This window comes from Taudactylus pleione, unplaced genomic scaffold (genome assembly GCF_031769625.1).
Source record: "Taudactylus pleione unplaced genomic scaffold, aTauple2 ptg001297l, whole genome shotgun sequence".
NCBI lineage: Eukaryota > Metazoa > Chordata > Amphibia > Anura > Myobatrachidae > Taudactylus > Taudactylus pleione.
The window spans coordinates 292,123-314,459 of NW_028285697.1; the positions used below are offsets into that span (position 1 = coordinate 292,123).

At 45.3% G+C, this 22,337-nt stretch overlaps 1 protein-coding gene across 3 annotated transcripts in view; it reads right to left on the reverse strand.

The window, feature by feature from the left end:
- LOC148443339 (uncharacterized) overlaps positions 1–21,829 on the reverse strand; it is a 135,164-nt gene extending 113,335 nt beyond the window's left edge. For 2 of the 3 annotated variants that reach the window (XM_088462961.1, XM_088462956.1), the window contains exons 1-2: positions 6,975–7,031; positions 6,477–6,531 (exon numbers count right to left, since the gene is read on the reverse strand). The gene's annotated coding sequence lies outside the window, so the exon portion shown is untranslated. Of the gene's footprint in view, positions 1–6,476; positions 6,532–6,974; positions 7,032–21,780 lie in introns of those variants that run through there. The other variant, XM_088462959.1, reaches the window with a different exon arrangement.
- Positions 21,830–22,337: the final 508 nt, after the last annotated feature.

Genomic DNA, 22,337 nt, shown 5'->3' on the forward strand with positions numbered 1-22,337 from the left:
TGGCGCCGACCAGCTTGTACTTGCATCCCGACTGGTGTGCTGCTTCCCTGCTGCTGTGTGTGTGTGTGTAAGAAAGGAGTCCTTCTACCCAGGAGAGGGAACCCCTAATCTGACTGTGTCACAATATGGTGGAGAATGCGGGCACCCACACACACTGAAGTTGCAGCAAGAGGAAAACTTTCCGTTTAAAAATTAAAGGGACAGACACCCAATTGGTGAGTGTGGAAATAACACTGTGTCCTTGGAGTCCCATAGAGGAGGCATCAGCCAATGCTCAGAGAGGCAAGGTTCAGCTTCCAACCTACACCCCAGGACAAAATGGAGGACATTATTAAGGCCATGCTCCAAGCTACAGCAGCTCAGCAGGGGACAAACAAACTTCAGCAGGAATCTACCAGAGTTCAGCAGGAGACTAACAGCCTTCAACAGGTCGCCATTGAGGAAACCCGCCAGGCCTTAGCGGAAAACAGCCAGGACATAAGAGAGGTGGTACAGCACCTGGTCGCCCGGCCCAGAGATGTTAATACTGGTCCTCCCACCACCACTCACTCCGTACGAGCCAGTCACTTCCTCCAAAAGATGACTTCGGGCGATGATGTGGAGGCCTATCTCGACGCATTTGAAAGAACGGCCGAAAGGGAGAGTTGGCCTAAGGAGCAGTGGGCAAGTCTGGTGGCACCTTTTTTGTCTGGGGAGCCACAAAAAGCATATTTCGACTTATGCCTGGCTGATGCCAAGGACTATAACAAACTAAAACAGGAGATCCTAACTCGCTTGGGAGTCACCACCTTTGTTCGTGCCCAACAGGTCCACCGCTGGGAGTTCCATATGGACAAGCCTCCACGTTCACAGATGCATGACCTCATCCATCTGTCCTCAAAATGGCTACAGCCCGAGACGCTGACGGGACCACAGATCGTGGAAAGGGTCGTGATGGACCGGTACCTGCGATCATTACCCGCGACTCTGCGCAAGTGGGTGAGCCATGCAGACCCTAAGTCTGCGGACCAGTTGGTCGAGCTAGTGGAGAGGTACGTGGCAGCTGAGGAGTATGCCCAACCGAGCCCCGATGGCACCCCAGCGAACTCCCACCGACTGTTCCAGGGGAGAAGGGTGCTGGGCGGTGGGATGTACCTAAGACTGAGGGTGTAGAACCTGGAGACAGGCCTGCCAGGCCAGGAAGGTTCTTGCCCCGTAAACGACTAGACATTAATATGATTCAGTGTTTCCGGTGTGGTGACTTCGGCCATATTTCCGCTAATTGTTCACTTACAACTGAACCTATGCAATGTGATACTGCTCATGTCTACCGCAGGGCGTCTTTCTTTGCAAAGACAGCCTGTACGGCTGACCGGCAGGCTGAGACTGATAAGCACATGTGTGTACTCACTGTAGATGGCAACCGAGTAGAGGCACTGTTAGACTCTGGTAGCTTGGTGACACTTATGAAAGCTGAGCTGGTGAACCCCTTGAGGCATAAGGGGAAAACTGTTGGTGTGACCTGCATACATGGGGATACTCGATGTTATGTTACTGCCGAGGTGAACATCGAGACACCATGTGGTTCGGCTATAGTTTCTGTGGGTTTGGTGCATGGTCTGATGTACGATGCAATATTGGGGAGAGACTTTGCTCACTTCTGGAAGTTGTGGGAAAGTCGTTTTGTTCCAGAAGTGAACAACCCCGATCCATTTGAGAAGGTTGTCGATGTAGTGGAGGAGGGAGTTTCTTCTGAGTCAGAGTTATTCCCTTTTTCTACTATGGTCGGCGAACTAGAGAATGCGGAGCGTGACGGTGGCCCGCCAACTGATGTGCCTCCCATTGAGGTGGGAAGTGTTGTTGGGCCAGTTGATCATCTGCCTGATTTAGAGGTCAGAAGAGAGGTCTTTGCCGTGGAGCAGTTGAATGACCCTACTTTGGTAAAAGCCAGGGAGAATGTAAAAGTAGATGATGGTAAACCCATAGACCCTGATAGTCCTTTGTCCTATCCCCACATGGCAATGTGTCAGGATTTGTTATATCAGGTGACTAAGAAGGGGGAAGATGTTGTGGAACAACTAATAGTTCCCAAAGCCTACAGAAGAACAGTGTTGGATCTGGCCCATGGTCATATAACGGCAGGCCATCTAGGGGTAGAGAAAACCACTGAGCGAATAGTGCAGAGGTTTTTCTGGCCCGGGCTTCATAAAGAGGTATCTGACTTTTGCGCATCCTGCCCTGAGTGTCAGTATCATGCTCCCAGACCACATTTTAAGGGTCCACTAGTTCCATTGCCTATTATAGAGGTGCCGATAGAGAGAGAGCACCTGGAACAGGCTCAACAGGCACAGCAGAGGGTATACAACCGCAATGCATGGTTATGCAGCTTTGCTCCTGGGGACAGAGTGTTAGTGTTGGTTCCCACTGTGGAAAATAAACTTTTGGCTAAATGGCAAGGCCCCTTTGAAATCTTAGAAAGAGTGGGACAGGTCAATTACAAAGTTTACCAGCCGGGGAAAAGAAAGCCGGAACAGATATACCATATAAATCTGTTAAAGCCCTGGAAAGATAGAACGGTACTGTCGGCCGTCCGAGCCCCTCCAGTAAGTCCAGGGCCCTTAGTTCCTGAAGTGACAGTGGCAAAAACCCTGTCGGCAATTCAACAACAAGAGGTCAAGGAGTTTCTGATCAGAAATAGGGTGCTGTTCTCTGACGTACCTAGGAAAACCTCGGTCGTTAAACATGACATCATCACTGACCCCGGGGTTAAAGTTAATCTAAAGCCCTATAGGTTACCAGAAGCACAAAGAGAATCGGTGTCGAAAGAAATTAAAAATATGCTAGAGTTAGGGGTTATTGAAGAATCACATAGCGAATGGTCAAGTCCCATTGTGTTGATTCCAAAGCCCGACGGGAGTGTGCGTTTCTGCAATGACTTCCGAAAGTTGAACAGTGTTTCAAAATTCGATGCCTACCCGATGCCACAGTGGAGAAGGAGGCGTTGGCCATAAAGTGGGCGTTAGAGGCTCTCAGGTGCTACTTGGTTGGAAGAAAGTTCAAATTGATCACTGACCATGCCCCTTTGAAGTGGATGTCCGAAAATAAGGACAGTAATGCGAGAATTACGAGATGGTTCTTGGCGTTACAAACTTTTAAATTTTCAGTGGAACACAGGCCAGGGGGCCTGTTGTCTAAAGCAGACGCGTTGTCACGCGTTCGTTGTTTGGGGGCTTCAGTTGTTCCGCCCCATAGGTCGAAACAAAGGGGGGGAATATGTGATAGGATCACTGGTAAAGTGGTCTGTGACAGGGACATTTATCCCAGATTCCTGTCTTATGTGTTTTAAATCCCCAGGAGAAAGTCTGCAGTGTAGCAGGCTTGAGTCTCGGCTTTTTGAAAAGCCGGTTTGGGACCTGGGGGTTGTGGGTGAGAGGAGAGGGAGGGCTCCACCCACTGCCGCTCCAGGTTTTGGTTCTCGCAACCTGGTAACAGGCTTGTGAGGGTTCCCACCTGAGAGTGGCCAATATAAGCCTTGTGTGTTTAGGGCTGAGTGTCTCACCTGGGAGAGCAGACAGGGAGTTTGCTCAGAGACACTTGGAAACCTAACTGTGAGTGTTGTGCTGTGCTTTGTTGCTGGTGAGGGCATTAGGCCCTGCCAGGTTCTGGTAGTGAGGGAACCACCTGTGAAGTTAGTGCCCCAACAGGGCTAGGATTTATGTTTATGTTTTCTTTATGTTATTTCTGACATTGTACAATAAAGACTGGCGCCGACCAGCTTGTACTTGCATCCAGACTGGTGTGCTGCTTCCCTGCTGCTGTGTGTGTGTGTAAGGAAGGAGTCCTCTACCCAGGAGAGGGAACCCCTAATCTGACTGTGTCACTATATATATATATATATATATATATATATATATATATATATACACACACACACAGTATATATGTCTGTCAGTATGGTGTGCTAGCGTTAAGAGGTACATTGTCTGTAATCCACAGCAATAATGTCCCCTAATTGTGTCTCATTGCAGACATCAGGACACCTCAGAGCTCTGTCTATAGTGATCGGTATAGATTACAGTATGTCACCCCTATAGTGACCGGTATAGATTACAGTATGTCACCCCTATAGTGACCAGTATAGATTACAGTATGTCACCTCTATAGTGATCGGTATAGATTACAGTATGTCACCCCTATAGTGACCGGTATAGATTACAGTATGTCACCCCTATAGTGATCGGTATAGATTACAGTATGTAACCCCTATAGTGACCGGTATAGATTACAGTATGTCACCCCTATAGTGATCGGTATAGTTTACAGTATGTCACCCCTATAGTGATCGGTATAGATTACAGTATGTCACCCCTATAGTGACCGGTATAGATTACAGTATGTCACCCCTATAGTGACCGGTATAGATTACAGTATGTCACCCCTATAGTGACCGGTATAGATTACAGTATGTCACCCCTATAGAGACCGGTATAGATTACAGTATGTCACCCCTATAGTGACCGGTATAGATTATAGTATGTCACCCCTATAGTGACCGGTATAGATTACAGTATGTCACCCCTATAGTGATCGGTATAGATTACAGTATGTCACCCCTATAGTTACATTAACCCCTATATCACGCCTGACAGATACTGCACTGTAGACAAGCCCCGTCCCATCCTATAACGATCTAGTAAGCCACCTGGCGCTCTCCAGACTCTTTGGGACTAAAGGTCCCATTGTAAATACAATCCACCAACATGCTGGCAGCTGGTACTGGGACTTGTAGTTCTCCAGCAGCTGGAGAACCAGGGGTTACTGTCAGTGACAAAACACACTTACTGCACTATTCAGAAGATGAAACATAAAGACAGCAAATAGCAAAAGTGATTTCTACGGCTAAGCAGCGTTCCCACCAGGCGCTAAATATAACATTAATTTTACAGCAAAGCAGCTCCTGGAACACAGGATGTTTGTTCCTCTGGCGCTGGAGCTTACACTCTATCTGGTGCTATATTTGGTCACAGACCTGCAATGAACCTGTGTGTGGTTAGCAGGAGGAAGGATTGTGCTGACTGGTGATTGTGCAGATAATGTGCCCTCTGTATGACGCTCAGCAAACTCCTTACTCCTGGAAACCTGAGATTACAGTACCCATAGCTGTGAGCTGAGATCCAGTCCCTGTTTCCACTACGGTCTCCAATAAGGTGAAACAGTTCTATGAACCAATTTACTAGTACAACAAATACTGCAGTGGTTCTCAAACTCGCTCCTCAGGACCCCACACAGGTCACATTTCCCTGGTCACCAGCAGGAGCACAGGTGTAATCATTACTCACTGACACATTTCCCAGGTCACCCGGCAGGTGCACAGGTGTATTCATTACTCACTGACACATTTCCCAGGTCACCCGGCAGGTGCACAGGTGTAATCATTACTCACTGATACATTTCCCTGGTCACCCAGCAGGAGCACAGGTGTACTCATTACTCACTGACATATTTCCCAGGTCACCCGGCAGGTGCACAGGTGTATTCATTACTCACTGACACGTTTCTCAGGTCACCCAGCAGGTGCACAGGAGTATTCATTACTCACTGACACATTTCCCAGGTCACCCAGCAGGTGCACAGGTGTATTCATTACTCACTAACACATTTCCCAGGTCACCCAGCAGGAGCACAGGTGTATTCATTACTCACTGACACATTTCCCAGGTCACCCAGCAGGAGCACAGGTGTATTCATTACTCACTGACACATTTCCCAGGTCACCCAGCAGGTACATAGGTGTAGTCATTACTCACTAACACATTTCCCAGGTCACCCAGCAGGAGCACAGGTGTATTCATTACTCACTGACACATTTCCCAGGTCACCCAGCAGGTGCACAGGTGTATTCATTACTCACTGACACATTTCCCAGGTCACCCAGCAGGTGCATAGGTGTATTCATTACTCACTGACACATTTCCCAGGTCTCCCAGCAGGAGCACAGGTGTATTCATTACTCACTGACACATTTCCCAGGTCACCCAGCAGGTGCACAGGTGTAGTCATTACTCACTGACACGTTTCTCAGGTCACCCAGCAGGTGCACAGGTGTACTCATTACTCACTGACACATTTCCCAGGTCACCCAGCAGGAGCACAGGTGTATTCATTACTCACTGACACATTTCCCAGGTCACCCAGCAGGTACATAGGTGTAGTCATTACTCACTGACACATTTCCCAGGTCACCCAGCAGGTGCACAGGTGTAATCATTACTCACTGACACATTTTAAAAGATCCACAGGTGGAGATAATTATTTCACTTGTGATTCTATGACGAGACCTGGAAAACATGCCCTGTTTGAGGTCCTGAGGACTGAGTGAAATACTGGTTTAAAATATGGGAAAAATAAGAAATGAGAGTTAAAGAATCTACGTGGGAAATAGACGGCACACGGGATCTATACAGCGCCGAGTACATTGTCGCCCTAGAGCCACTGACCTGTGTTCTCCAGGCTCTGGGATGCTCCAGTCCGTCCAGGACACAGGCAGATTCTCTGTGGGTCCATCAACACAACCAGTTACATACGATCCTCCCACAGCCACTACAGCAGAATAAATCCCTACATGTCCTCCGCTGTGAATATAGACCCTGTTAGTACCATAAATATATAGTACAGAAGTGGGGGACACATGCATGTACAAGGTACCCGCACCCCGCTTCTCCCTGTATAACAGCTGCCCCTCACATTCTCTGGGTTATACACAAGAGCCGTGATATATAATGCAGTGTATTGTAGCCCTGATCCTGAGGGACAAACTGTGTAAATGATAGTAAATATTGCAGGGAAATGGTTATTGGCAGCAGAGGCAGAATGGTACCATGTCACGCAATATGCTGGCGTTATATAACTAACTGCTAATCCATATACTGAGGGATCCCAAGCGCCCCCAGAGCTGGCTCCTATGCCCCCAACCCACCACTACATCCCGCACTCACAGCCTGGATGGAACGCTGGGACGATGCTCGGGAGCTGACTGTGTGGAAATTTGGATGGCTGGTGAGAAATGTGATCCAGGGGTTAGAGGAAAAACCTCTCCAGCTGCTGAGTCTGCGCCTCGCCCAGCACACGCTGCTCCTTCTCCCCTCCTCTGTGTAACACGGAGCTGACTGAAGTGGTCTCTGGCTCTGCAGAGCTTCTATGAGACGTGACTCACCCTGACTCAGGGCCCACATTTCCTGAGTCCTGTCTCTGACACCAGCCGGGCACAGGGCTCTCCCATTCACTGGCCCAAAAACATGTCCTCAAATCACTGGAGCTCTTTTACGAAGCACAAAATGGCAGCTCTGTGGCGCAAATGCAGCACTGGAGTCACTGCACCGAGATGTCAGTCTGGCACAAAGGTTTAAGGGCAGAATGTAAGCTCTTTCGAGCAGGGCCCTCTACCCTCTTGTGCTTCTCCCTACTGTAATTTAATTTATCTCTTACTAGCCACTAGGGCAACCAACACTTGGCTGCTTATGCGGGCGTTAATGTCACTAATATATCAATGTTTATCCATGTCCTGTATTGTATTGTAAGTCAATGGTTACTTTTTTGTCTATGTACTTTGTAAGGCGCTGCGGAACACTTGTGGCGCCATATAAATAAATGATGATAATAATAATAATAATAATAATAATATTTAGTCAGCAAATCTGCCCTTAGAATAGGGAGAAGCTGCTGTTTAAGGGCAGAATTAAGAGTCACTGACAGGGGCGGATTTTACACCCCCCCCCCCAGTAAAATCGCCACCTCAGTGATCTAGTTGCAGTCTGTGACTTCACTGGCTACACTGTGACTGTTAGCAGCTTCCCATTGGAAGCTCTGCCTGCCAGTCACATACACAACATGCAGCCCCTGGGGGAGGTGTCTCCTCCCCCCTGGTGTCTCCTCCCCCCTGCTGTCTCCTCCTCCAGGGAATGCCAGTCCGGGCTGCTATTAGCAGAGAGCAGCTTTCAATAGGAAGCCGCTCCTCTACATTTCAGCTAGCCCTACCCGGCTACGAGGGGCTATAGCCGACGCAGCCCCTAGTAGCTTTTGATATGCGCATGCTCCGATCCCGGCGCCTGTCAGCTCTATTACGCAGGTGCCGGGACTCAGCTGGGAGGTGAGGTGAGTGTCTCCCAGTTCTCCTCTCTCTCTGCAACGGCAGCCCCCCTTGTCCAAGAAATTATAAAAAAAATTTGTTTGTCCCTACAGTATTAACTTCACTAACATTAATTTCCAGTCAATAGTGACCACCTCACAATATTGTTTTCTCTAAGGCTGCAGCAAGCTGTTCGGCTAAACTAAATGACAGAGCAGCGACACAAACACACGGAAGTTTAAAAGAATATAGGACATCGCCACACATTGCCACACAGCACAGGATGGCAATTTAATAAACCATAAAAATGTTGTTGTCTATGCAAAAAGACAGTCAGCAATGCCCCAAACAGCACATAATGCAAAGAAAAGAGGTGAAAATATTGAATTGTCCTTAACAAACAATCACTTTAGTGACAGGGACTACCACTTTTTTGTCTGAAGTGCTTTGTTTGCTTGGTCCCTCATATAACTAGCTACCAATGGGTTTAAGGCAGCTAACAGTGCCATTAATGATCTCTACAGTGGCAATATGTCTTCATTCTCATCCTCTTCCTCACCCTCATCAGTGTTAACATCATCTTCACATAATATTAACTCATCCCGATGGAATCCACCATCATAGAAGTGTCTGTACTTTGTGTAATTGGCGGTAAAGGACTTCCTCGTGGATTTTGTAGTTAATTTTGATAGACATCATCTGTTCCACATTTTTATTCCCTACGCCAATTGCTGGCAAGGTTCCCGACTGTGCTGAAAACTCTTTCCGTGTACACACTGGAGGGTGGGCAGCTTAAGTAAAGCAAAGCCAGTTTGTACATGGACCTCAAAATTGTTTTTTTTGCCTCCCAGTAGTCAAAGGAACTGTCTGGCATGCTTATTTGCACACTAATTAAAATTATGCTCCACCATTCTATGGTTGGTAGCCTTTTCAGATTGCATTATGGTAGAGGTTTCACCAATTTTGGACAATTCTTTTAGACCTGACCAGATGTCATTGTTGTGTTGACACATCTGTATCATCAGTAAGTCTCTTGGGAAAGCTCAGTATTTTCCTGGCAGTGGCAGCTGCAGGAGAAACTGAAGGAGGAGATGTCATGTCATGTGCCACTTAAGCTTACAACTTGCTTGCCAGGAGCTCTTTGCATCTCTTAACATCTGTCTCAGTTGGAAATAAAGACAAGACATACAACTTAAACCTAGAATCAAGCACGTTCGACAAAATGTAATGATCCAATTTCAAAACATTGAAATCCCTTGAATCCTGGCAAAGTGAATAAAGGACTTGATCTACAAGTCCAAAAGAATCGCTTTGTTTCATCTCATCCTTCAGTTTCTCAAGCTGCTTTTCCAAAAGTCTAATTAGGGGAATCACCAGACTTAAACTGGCAGTGTCTGAACTCATTTCACAGGTGACTACTTTGAATGGTTTCAACACCATGCACAATTTGGAAAGTATTCTCCACTGCACTGGACATTACCCCTCCTCTACCTATGTCATGGCTTGTGGTGTAGTTTTGGATGGCTTGTTGTGTAGCTTTGGATGGCTTGTTGTGTAGCTTTGGATGGCTTGTTGTGTAGCTTTGGATGGCTTGTTGCTATTCCTTTATTCTCTGAAGCATATAAAGGGATTCATTCACTTAACACGTTTAGCTGGACAATATGCATCCATCTCCTTCAGAAGCATGTTCTTGTTGTCCTCTCAGAGCTCCTTATATACCCCTTTACTTAGGACAATGTACTAATCACAGGTGACATAACAAAGACGTCCATTCTTCATATAAAGATCTTTTTAAAATAAACATCCATTAATGTGAAGGTAACCTAACTTCTCATGTACATATAGAAGCATATTATTGTAATTAAATATTCTAAAAACATACTTTACAATCCACTCGTTATGTGTTTGTATGTAAATTATTACTTTGGTCCGGTCAAGTGATACTCTAAGACCAATCACTCCTGTAATTATTTGCGATGTTGCCTGGCAACCGTTCCAATGAGCCTGTCATCTGGGGACTCGTAATGTGTCTATATGTAAGTTATTGGTTTGGTCTGATCACGTGATGCTGTAGGACCAATCATGTCTCTCCTCTAACTGTTTGCAATGTTGCCCGGAAACTGCTTCAAATTAGTTTGTCATCCGGCGAATATATATAAACACTAATATCTCTACTTTCACCCCACCAGATATTCACAATATCTACAATTAAGCACCTGAAAAGAGAGGAAGGTAAAAAGAGAAGAGGGATTCTAATTCCGGAATTCACTCGATTGGTATTTCTATAGCTCAATATCAATAGGTTTCTATTTTCAACAAGGGGCCGGCTTATTTCTGACATCTGGCTCATACTCGCCGATCATGTGACATGTTGCTCGAGTTGTCTAAATACTTTGCCGAGCAACACATATAACAAACATAACATTATTACCATTTGGTTAGGATAAAAACCAGGTAGTAACAGTGACATTAATATAATGAATTCCAACTGACATAATAAATATATAGTTATTTTATTTAGTTTTAATCAAATCTCATATATATATTTGTGACAACTTGGGGTTATTAGCTTGGTAGATTGGTGTTAGTGGTGCAGTGATTAAGTGCAGAATTAGAGTCCACACACTGCATTCCAGGAAACAAATGCAAAAAAATGGTGCTTTTACTTCAGCATGGACATCAGGGAACACAAATAAAATAACAAACAACCTAGCCCTTTCTTAGGGCACTAGCTCACCTCTTGAACCCTCTCTATAGAAGCAGCTAATCTGCATGAAGATCTCTCACAGTCTCTGAGATTTGTGGACCTTCCTGCCACATGTAGGATTGGACACTGGCCTCCTGGCCTAGTATAGCTTTCTCATCTTGTTGGCTGCCGCCTCTCACAAGGACAGTGCGGAGGTATATGGATCTGCCTGCCTCCTTGCAGGTATAATCCTGACCACCTGGTCTGCTTCACTCACACTGCAGCCCCACCTGGACTGTCTGGCTGTGTCCACCAGAAGCCTCACCTGGGCTCTGGTCATACGGGAGGCATTATACATCTTCCCACAAAGCTTTTCTAGTCTGTGTGGGCGGATCTCCCCTGCCCCACACAGAATCTGCTGCTCACCAGTGCTACCTCTGGTGATACTGCCACATATCCCCCTCCCCAGCTTGAAACCCCTGGGTTCAGCTACATGGGACGAGGCATTCTCATTGCGAAGTCCCTCTTCACTCTCCTCATGAGGGAAATCCACAATCATCCAGACTCTGGTAATTTCTGGGGGTCGCATCCTCCAAGTTCCGGAGGTAGTTTTTCTCCTTACTTTTTTCCTCACTGTATGGTACCAATGGTGGTACTTGCTTTCTTTATGCAGTACTTGAGGCTCACCCTTGGGTACCGCAACAGGCATTACGAACTTGAAGTACTTTTTTCCAAAGCGACACACTTCCTCTTTACTCTTGCCACTTAAACCTACTAAAGGCACATCTGTTGGCCAACTTCTACTTGACCCATCTTTAACCTGCAGCCTTGAAGCCCTGTATTGGCTACTGGCATACTTCACTGATGGCCCCTTGGAATAAGAGGAGCTAACAGTATCCTGAGAGTCACCAGCTTCACAACTTCTGGACCTTGGCTTTATGTCAATAGACCATGTACTGGCACTGTCACCCTCATGCTCCGGACTCTCATGTCCACATAAGTTACTTGAGTGTTTACTCCATTGATCCACAGACTTGATCTCACGGCTTTGTTGGCTATCTGCCACTTCATATACATGAGAATTACTATTCACAAGACTGTTACCATTAACTGCCTCTAAGGTTCTGTTTTCCACTGCAAAAATGCATGACTTGGGCACATTCACATCACTGTGGTCATATAGTGACATCAGAGTCTCATCTTTGGAAGCCATCAAAATATCTGTAGACTTCTGTACATCTTGTACCTTTGCCTCATGGGTTATGTGACCACCAACCATATACGTTAGTTCTTTATTGCCAACTTAAGACATGGTTTTGCAATCCGGACCTGTGCCCCTTTGGGAGGACTCACACCCTCAGCTATTACTGTAAGCTGAAAGTCACTGCAAGGAATCTCATCCACTTGGAATCTTTAACTGGTCCTGTGTACTTAGCAGACACTTCTCAAGGTTCTCACTCTGTTCTTGCAACTTCCAAGTCCTGCCATGGGCAAGGTTAAGCTCTCTCTCTTCAAAGATTCGCTTTGCTCTGCGGCTTTATGCAGACTTTCCTCCAGGAATACATTTCTTTCCATCAGACATTCTGAAACTGCTCTAGCTGCAGCTAAATTGGATTGGAGAGTTTGTACTTGCTCCTTACAGCTGACTTTAAGATGGACCATCTCCATCTCTTTTCCTTCATGGTCAGTTTTCTACTGAGCGCGAGTCTGCAGCATCTGGAGATACTTTTCTTTTACTTCACAAAACTTTTTAGCCAGAGAACTTTTCTCCAGTTCACAATCTTTAAACTTTACTTAAGTGGACACAATTAGAGTCTTTTCCTTTTAACACCAGAGTCAGATCCGCCACTTCCACTTGCGTGCGCTCTACATCACTCCGATGTCTCTGGGCACATTCTTTCAACTCTTCTACTTCCTGCTGAAGTACCACACACATTTGCTGCAATTCAACAATATCACGCTGTAATATGTCATTCTTTGCTAGGAGCACATCATTCTCATACTTTGTAACACATTGGAAAAATTTAGCTTCCTCAAGGTGTTCAGACATAGCTGCCAATTTGCGGTCTGTCTCTTTAAGAACTTCACGTTTTTTCATTTCTTCCTGCTCAAATGCCATTTTCAAAGAGGACAATTCACTCTGTAATTTCTTTTCAGCTTGCCATGAAAATTTCTCTCATCAGCTAATTGTTCCATTAAGTCATCAACCTTCCCAGCAAAATACGCATTACCTTCATTCAAAACTTTACGCATATTGTCAAATTCTTCCAGGCTGATGTAGTCCTTTCTGGCCGGTCCTTGCACCATACCCTGACCACTTTCTTTTTGGGCCTTGAGATTTGCCCACTGCTGCTTGTTGGCTTCTTGCAGAGCGGCTGTAGCCATCCGCAAGGCCTTCACCATGTCATCCATGTTGTCTCAAAGTGTAAGAGTGAAGCAGAATTTGACTTGTCTAATAATCATTGGATGACGCCTTCATGGGGAACATGGGACAACAGTCTTTTCATCCACAACAAATTGGGTGTCTGTCACCGAGGGTTAAATGTTTTTTTTTTTTTAGTACACAGATTTTAACTTGCAACAGTTGGCTTTCAAATATATATACTTCACAACATAACACATCACCTGCTTTGGTTGTTACTTGCACCAACTTTGATTACAATGAACAGCATATAACAAGTCTCTTTCCCTTTAATTGCAAAAGGAAAAGTCTAGCACACCTTGAAATTAACGAGCAGGTCCTGAGCATTCAGCAGAATAAACACTTTTCCTTGCTGGTTTTCAACATTCGAGGATACACACCTTTCTCTTCACAGACACAGAATATACTAGACCGTGCTCTGACGTAGCCAATATATCTTGTGTATGGAACTCCATCTTCAAAAGAAACATTCGAAAAGTTAAATAAGGACAATGGCCCTCATTCAGACCCACTCGCAAGCGGGCGCACGTACGTTAGGCGTACGTACAAAAATATTTAAATTCAATGGCTCGCTCGTATTTTCGTTCGCATCTAAAATTCCTCCCTAAACTCTGACGACCCCTCCTCTAACTAACGAGCGTACGAAATAGCGAGCGTACATCCCCGAAATGGCTTGAAAGGAACGCACGCACAAGTATAAACCGGAAGTGGCCATGTCAGATGTCGATTACCTGCTCCTTTATTCTGCCTACCTCCATCAATCGTATCATGCCAATCAATGTATCAATTAGCTTAATTGTTTTTTTTTTTTCAACACAATGCAAGAAACTTTACTCTTGTCCGTGTTTGTGTTTACCCGCAGAATACGTACGGATGGAACATTCGCTTTTATTGTTCAAAAAACATGTGAACCACAATTAAACAATTGTTCTATTGCTGTGGATCCCCGCATATTTCCCTGGGTTCATTTCTTTATGTAAATTTGCTTACGCATGTCACTGCATCAAGCCTATCATAACTCTCCAGAGATTTCTGGCCCTGTCGAACACATGACTCATACACTAACCAATAAAATTGCTCCTGTTAATTTCCAAAATACATTAGCCAATCAGAAAATTTTTACACACTTTATCAAAAATGATTTTTAAGAAAAACACCATTGCCATCATGAGAGCCTCCGCATTCACCAGGCGCGAGCTGCTGGTGCTTACGGAGGTCATGGATCGCCGGATCACCAGCCAGCCTCCACCCATCACCAACCGGCAGAAGCGCTCCGCGTATGCGGAGGCACGGTCCCGCCTGCGGTCCTTCGGCTCACGCCGCAACATCGGGCAGCTGGAGCGCAGGTGGTCCGACCTGCAACGGCGAACGCCCCGCTTGCTGGCATGCTTTCGCATGCAGATACTGGAAAGTAAGTGTTATGTATTGTGGTTTTCATGTTTGTGTTTGTGGGGCAAACTGCGTGTGCATGTTTTCCTGTCTGTCCTATTTATTATTTGTACTCATATCTGCGTGTGCATGTTTTCCTGTCTGTCCTATTTATTATTTGTACTCATATCTGCGTGTGCATGTTTTCCTGTCTGTCCTATTTATTATTTGTACTCATATCTGCGTGTGCATGTTTTCCTGTCTGTCCTATTTATTATTTGTACTCATATCTGCGTGTGCATGTTTTCCTGTCTGTCCTATTTATTATTTGTACTCATATCTGCGTGTGCATGTTTTCCTGTCTGTCCTATTTATTATTTGTACTCATATCTGCGTGTGCATGTTTTCCCTCTATTTCTGATTTATTCATTCTACTCCTATTTGGCTTATTTTTTGGGTTGTGTTTTTTTTTTTAGTTTTGGTCCCCGGATTTGTCCATAAACTAACCGCAATTTCTTTGACATATTTTAGGGGGACAGCCAAGACTCCGCCGTCACCGTCCGTCCAGACGGCGTTCCCGGCCACTATCCCCAACCCCCAGCCAACACTCCACCCCAAATCTTTCCCCTATTCCCCACTCCTCCCCATCCTTCCCAGACCCTCTCCCAGAAATGTCGGGCCTCCTTCCCCTCCGTCCCACTTCCCCCTCTCCTCCACCCACCCCTCTTCCAATTACCCCCTCCCCGGAGTCCATCATAACTCCTCCCCATTCTTTGGGGAATGACGGATCCTCCGAGGAGGATCATGGAGGCATTTCCGGAGCTCCCGTTTTGGCTCCCGGTATGTTTTTATTTTGTTTTTTTTTAAATCACAAACTGTTTGTATGTAATCATGTGTCGTGCCTTTCTTCGTGTTTTTGTGGCTTGACTTTTGGTGATTTCGCAGTTTGCCTTTACCTCTTCCTGGTGATTTCAACATACACATATCACACCTGTGGGAATTTGTACATAGGCCTTGTATTTTTGGCAGCACCCCCTTTTTTTATTTTTTTTTAGGTTTAGGAGTGATTTTGTTGTGTTTTTGTTTTTTTAATGTGGATTCCCTATTGTTGTATTAACCCACACACTTTTCTCACCCACAGAGGAACAGAGGCGTCGGCAAGAGGTGGCGGATTGTGTTGGCCAGATGCGGCAACATGTAATCGGCATTCTGGTGGGCCTCGACCGGCTGTCTGGCCTCCTTCGCCAGTAGTTTTTTTATTTTTGTTAACTTTTCAAAATAAATTTTTTCATACAAATATACGTTCTGGCTCATTTTTTAAATCCAAAACCAAGATAGTTTAGCCTGACATAAGTAGACTGTTCCTGCAAGGATTTCCCTTTTTTAAAAGTTAGATTGTGTTTTGTCTTTGTATGTCAAACAGACACAAGAAACACATAACAGTAACAATGTCATTTCCCTTTTTGGGTGTAGTGTCAATTACATATTTCTAAATTTTACAGGTTCCTAGTTGGTGCGCAAGCTGCTTAGGCCAATCTTACAAATCCCAAGGTTGGGCCAGGCTTCCTTTTGGTGTGGGTTTGGAAGCTGAAAACATATTTCAGTTTAGCTCAACTGGCGTCAGTACTGGATTACCCCTTAGTCAAATGTAACTTGTGTTAACCTGGTTACACTTGCTGTTAACGTCCCAAAAAAGGAAGACCATTTCACTCTCCAAACATTTATTCACAACATAACAGAGAAAACAAAGTGGTCACTCCCAAAAAAAGAACACAGTGATAAATTCAAATACAACACATACCAAGAAATAATTAAATAAAAACAAAAAATCAAGAACTGGTTGACGAAGGACCATGCCAACATGATTCCACAAACATGGCGTTGCGATATGGGTTCCAGAATATATGCCCAAAAGGACCAGATCCAGGTTTGGTAAGGGTAGCAGGAAGTAGTGAGCGTTGGAGTGCCAAAGATTATGTGAACAAACAGAAGATGGTGAGAAAAAAATCACAAAATTAGATGTTCGCAAACAAACACAAACACATTAGGTATAAACACTGTAGTTTTGTTACAACTTACCTAAAAAATCTGGCCACAACATCATCGCGTATGGCCCCCCCACATACTGACCTCCGACCAACCTCGGGGGGGCCATCCTCAGGTAAGGCATCCTCTGGCTGCATTGGGACACCACTCCTTATGGCAATGTTGTGAAATATCCCACACAGGACCACAATTTTAGACACCATATCCGGCACATACATGAGCTCGCCACCAGAGCGGTGGAGGCATCTGAATCGGCCTTTTAAAAGGCCGATACAGCGCTCCACCACTTGCCTGGTGGCTGTAAGTGCGGAATTATACGCACTTTGTGGCCCTGGTGTGGGAGCCAAATAAGGAGTGAGCAGCCAGGACATGCAAGGGTATCCACTGTCTCCTGTGAAAAAAAATAGACAACATCAGGAACACTGTGTATCAAGCTTAACATTGTTATGTACTAAAGGTCTCCACTTACCCAGAAGCCACGCATCACCAGCTTGTAGGTTGGTTAATTTCTGCCATATCCCTGATTGCCGGATGACGAAGGAGTCATGAGCACTTCCTGGTAATTTAGCATTCAGGGACAGGATCTGGAGGGAGGCATCACATACCACCATTACATTCAGGGAGTGATAGTGTTTACGGTTTCTAAATATTGCCTCCAGCCGTGCTGGAGGCTGAAGTGGTATGTGAGTACCATCCACAACCCCTATGATGTGTGGGAAGCCAGCTATTTGGTAAAAATTGGCCTTGGCCACACTAAGGGCACCCATATCCAAAGGCATTTTAATAAAATGATGGAGGTGCTTGAAAAGTGCCTCCATCACTGCCCTCAGGATCCAAGAAAAGGAGGATTGGGAGATGCCCACCACTATTCCCACCGTTGTTTGAAACGATCCTGAGGCACAGAAATGTAACACCGCCATAAATTGCGTCAGTGGTGGTATTGCTGTTGGACTGTCAATTTGCCGCTCAAGATCACTTTCTATTAATGAGAGAGTGTCTATGATGATTTTGGGAGGTAGACAGTAGCGTCTTAAAACCTCATCATCGGGCATTCCAAAAAGGGTGACACGTGTTCGAAATATCTGGGGCCTTGCATGCCTACGATGCCTACGCCTGGGACGAGTTTGAGGTTGGTCGTCTTCCGGGAGCAGGGCCAGAACAATTCGCCCCAGATCTACCTGAAATTCAAAGTTTACAATGTAAGGCTTTTGAGCCACCCCAAAAGTAACATAAAACAACTTAGCTTTATGATACCATCCATAGCTGCTTACATGCCGGGGTATTGTCATGATACGTATAAACTGTAAAAAAGCCAAAAATGAGACATCAAAAATTTAGAGGGTGATTTTATGTTTGTCAAATTGGTGCAAGCCAACACATAAAATAGGCGAAACACACATTTGGCCATCGATGAAAACGACATTGCACACCGTACGTCAAATAGGGGTCAAATGGACCCCAAAAATGGAAAAGGGAAAAGCAAAACTGATTTACATGATGAATAAGCCTCGAAAAATGCGTTAATTATTTCGCAAATGCAAGTCACTACACCAACAGTCAAAAATGCGTTAATTATTTCGCAAATGCAAGTCACTACACCAACAGTCAAAAATGCGTTAATTATTTCGCAAATGCAAGTCACTACACCAACAGTCAAAAATGCGTTAATTAGTTCGCCAATGCAAGTCACTACACCAACAGTCAAAAATGCGTTAATTAGTTCGCAAATGCAAGTCACTACACCAACAGTCAAAAATGCGTTAATTATTTCGCAAATGCAAGTCACTACACCAACAGTCAAAAATGCGTTAATTAGTTCGCCAATGCAAGTAATTTAGCAAGTAATTGACCTACAGTCAAAAATGCGTTAATTAGTTCGCAAATGCAAGTCACTACACCAACAGTCAAAAATGCGTTAATTATTTCGCAAATGCAAGTCACTACACCAACAGTCAAAAATGCGTTAATTAGTTCGCAAATGCAAGAAAAATAATGGACTTACCAAAATCGAATATATAAGATTTCCCTCAAAAAGGTCTTTGGGTCCGAAAGCCAAAACAAACTAAAATAGATGAAATTAGTGTTAAAAAAAATATATCAAACAAAAAACCAGAAGTAGACACCAATTGGCCACAAATTAGACTGCACAAAACTTACCAAATCAGGAAACGATGGCAAAAAATAAACCAAAAAAATGCGAACGGAAAACCAAAACAACTGTAGCAAACCAAAAAAAAACCAAACACCGCCAAATCCTCCAACCGCAAACAACAAAATCCAACCAACTTAACCGCCAACAATCCAACAACGCAACCTCGACTCCACACACACCAAGCCATAAATAGTGTTTATTTTCCCGCACAAATTAAGGAGGAATCATAGGGACGCACAATCAATGATGCGGCCGCAAACTAAGGACGCATGTATAAATATGTCACGAAATCACATTTAATTTCTGGTTGATTTCATTCTGGAAGCAGAGACATGGCTTCAGACCAGGGAAACAATGGCCAAAATTGCGGCGGTAAGGCCTTCATGCATTTTGTCTCAATGATTCTTTTAAAACATAATATTGTGCAAGTTGTGAAGTGGCTAAATCTGCATATTTACCCAAATAGGTGAGGAGGATGACATGGAAGAGACTGCTGGCCCCAGTCAACCCGCCAAAGCTGCCAAAAAAAAAAGGCAGCCACATTTCACAAGCAAGGAGATGGAGGTTTTGATCCAGAAGTGCGTTGACATCCTGCCCCAGGCAGCCAGGAATATGAGCCAAAGCCAGAAGTGGAGAATGTGGGAGGAGGTCGCCGTTGCTGTCAATAGGGTGGGTGATTATGTCCGTCTAGCCCGGGATGTCAAACGGCGGTAAGTAAACACTTTCCCATCCTATAAACAAACCCCATTGTAAAAAAAAGGATAATGGTTCCAATTTCATTCCACAGATGGGCAGACTTCAAATATCGTCTCAAGCAAAAACTTGCCGACAGGGCTAGGCATGCAAGGGGGACAGGTGGGGGTCCCACCCCTGTGTCATTGGAGTTGACAGACTTAGAAGCGCTGGCACAGGGGTGTGTGCAGGCTGTGGAGGTGTTTGGCGTGTCCAACATGGATACGGACATGCCAGACTTTGCGGCTCCTCATGTTGGCCAAGGTAAGTCTTGTGATGTCACCAACTCTGAAATGCTATTGTGCCAATATGTAGATTCTAATGTGAGTCTTTTCGCATTTTTCCTAAAAGAGACACAGGTGGATGAGTCTGCTCCAGAGGGGAGCCTTGGCCGCAGAATTTCTGCTGGCTCTGCAGGGGAGGAACCAGTACATCCGGCTGAGGACCCTGCAGAAGCCAGTCCAGGGCGTGCCCCCTCGCAGGCAGTGGGCCTCCTCACAGAACTCAATTTTAAATCGGATTTCCATACGGAGATTCTGCAAAGGATGGACGCCAGTCTGATACGGGTGGCTGAGGCCCTGGAGCAAAATGCTGCGGCCAACGTGACCATTGCTCAGGCCCTGGCGGAAAATACCAGGGCCAACATCCGCATCGCCGATGCCCTGGAGCAGCTCGTTCGCCAGCACATGGTGGAGCCGACCTCCCTTCCTGCCGGAACATCCGGATCCTCCACCTCTGGCACAACATCAGCCAATCCTCCAAATGTGCCTAGCCCTGTGCCTAGTCCAGAGGCCACAACATCTGCCTCTGGACAGGCCAGCCCGATGGCATCCCGGACCCGGTCTGGCGCCCACCCTCACCCAGCCAAACGGGCGAGAAAACGGTGACAGCAATGGCGACTTTTCCCACACTCCTTCTGTGCTTGGCTCATATTCCTTTCTGGTCAAAACTTCCCTCTCCTTTCTTGTGAAATGTTTTTACATTTGGTATTTACGTTGATGTTACCAGTTATGGCTTTTTATTTTTTTTTAACAAATATCTTTGCCACAAAAAAAAGGCAACAAAATATTAGGCCAATTTGTTTGTGTTTAAACAATAAATTTAAAACAAAAAACTGACATTGTATTGTGACATTATTGTCCAAATGGGTTACATTTAATCCTGGCCCTAAAGGCAAAAACTGACCCTCTTAAAAAAAAAAAAAGGCCTCTTTAAGGAACGTTTAAAAAATCACATAGCGATGCAAATTCCACAGTAAACCCAAAAAAAGGGGAGCTAATTAAAACATGATGACATTATTGTTACAATAGGCCATAACCAACAAATTGTGGCCAAAATAAAACACCCAAAATGTACGCTAATTGATTGTGTAATCATGACATTAGCAGCTCTGATTTCCACCTGCGTACGCTTTTGTGCTATCCCAATAAACTGCTTTCCAAACACATACCAAGCCGGTTTTCAATCCAACACTAATTACTTTACTGACCAGCCGCGATTAATCGCAGCACCATCGTTGAGTCCCGGGACGGAGGAGAAGGCCATCGCCAATGTGGTCGAGTAATCCTGACCCTAAGCTGTGCGAGCATTTTGAAGGGAAAGCGGATGTTCCAGTGACGTATGAGACGGTCCGAACACATTTGACGTTCGCATCTGCTAATGTATGTACGCCCCAAAAACGCCTCGCCACGCCTGCGTTTTTTCATCTCCACCCCCGTCAACACCCAAAAACGCCCTGTTCTGTCAATCACATTTGACATGTCACTTCCTGTACGCTATTTTAGGAACGAGAGAAAAAAAGCTCGCAATCTGCCGTACGCACATGCGCAGTGTAACACCGACGCATGCGCGGTTAGTCAACATCGGAACGCAACGAGCGTACTGTTGTTAACGTGCGGCTCTGAATGAGGGCCAATGATTCCTGCTTCATTAGTTCAATACAATCATGATCAGAAAAATAAAAAGTTTGTATATTTTCAGTGTCCTCCTTGATACTGTCACTATTTACGTGTATATTATCTCTTTACTCTCCCATCTTTTGAAACCTGCAAAAGTAATGATGACGCAGGGTTTCGACATTGTACCTTTAAGAGTGACATTACTTGTACAACAAAGCTACTTTGTATTTTGTAAGCTTAACAACAGATAAATGCTTTCTTTAAGCTTTCGATTTTATAGCTTCATGTGATACTATAAGAGTTAAGTGATGTCCTAACACTATGTCAGTGTCACGGCCAGGGTTTCTCGGCATGGTGGTCACTGGGTATTACCTGTGAGATCATTGTGGCGAGGGGTCCCTGGCAGCGGTGCTGGTGTTTGGTGAGGGGCATTGGCTGTGCGTGGTTCTGTGCGGGCACATTGTCACTGAGGCCTGGTGGTGTTTCCGTTCCATTTGGCATGGGCGCCGCCATCTTGCCTCAGGTCATATGATTCAAGCTGTCCAATCCTGGTGGGTCATGTGCTCTTTATAGCCAGTCACAGCGCGGCACTTGGTATTTAGGAAGGTCCAGAGCCTTCATTCATTGCCAGTGCAACGTGTTTCTCAGCTGCGGCTGAGAGAGAGTACCTGTGCCTTACCTGTCTGCCTGGAAGCGCTACTAGCCTGTTACCTTGCCTGCTGCAAACCTGCTGGACTCACCCTGCACCCTCCATTTACCTTTCCCCTGCCTGAGTACCTGAACCTGCTGTTCCCCTGCACCTTGCCTCACACTCTAACTCCAGCTGGACTTCATTCCCTCTGCCTGCACTTTATTACAGCTCACTATACCTGCATACTGGACATTTCCTGCCTGTCACTATCTGGACATTCTCCCAATGCTTCACCACA